Source organism: Callospermophilus lateralis, chromosome 16 (assembly GCF_048772815.1).
Source record: "Callospermophilus lateralis isolate mCalLat2 chromosome 16, mCalLat2.hap1, whole genome shotgun sequence".
Taxonomy (NCBI): Eukaryota; Metazoa; Chordata; class Mammalia; order Rodentia; family Sciuridae; genus Callospermophilus; species Callospermophilus lateralis.
In genome coordinates, this window is record NC_135320.1 from 57283616 (window position 1) to 57284295 (window position 680).

Sequence of the window (680 nt, forward strand, 5' to 3'; positions counted from 1 at the left end):
TTACCCTGAATCACTAATCCCTCGGAGAGAAATTCCTCCACCCTGGAAGGTATCATTTAGAGACTGTCTCAATTAGCAATCATAACACCTGAAGCTTTGAGCACTTGTGTGTTTATCTTTCTCTTCAAGTTCACTCTGTTGGCTCCCTTCACCAGCCAAGTTCAAACAATCTTCTGTCTGGCAGCCACAAAGAACTCCCCAGCCCCCACCCCAAAGTAGTTAGAACCAGACAGAGGTTAGGCCGATTTCCATGATCCCTGTGTGTGTTCTGCTGCTGTTTGAAAAATTATGCTTTAGTACTTGCTTCGGCAGCATGTATGCTAAAATTGGAACAATGCAGAGCAGATTAGCATGGCCCCTGTGCAAGGGTGACACACAAATTTGTGGAGTATTCCATATTTTGTGTAGTTCTTAGAAGGTTAGTTGACAATTGTATATTCTTTCCGAGAAGTTAGACTCAAGGTATGATGGATAGCACCCAATATTGAGATTGTGACTTTCATACAAAAATATACATGTAATTGATCTATGAAATGAGAACAGAGCGGAGTTCCATTTGAAACGTTGTGAGTAAATATGTTGTTAGTATATACCTTGAAGATGAGAAAGTGTCAACATGTTTCTCCCCTTCATTTACCTTTATAAATAAAGAAAAATAATAAAATGGTGCTTTATCAGGT

General features: G+C 39.4%; 1 non-coding gene across 1 annotated transcript; it reads left to right on the top strand.

Moving 5' to 3' along the window:
* Positions 1 to 300: 300 nt before the first annotated feature.
* LOC143382432 (U6 spliceosomal RNA) lies at positions 301 to 403 on the top strand. The gene has a single exon (XR_013088986.1). It is a non-coding gene; the product is annotated as a U6 spliceosomal RNA (small nuclear RNA).
* Positions 404 to 680: the final 277 nt, after the last annotated feature.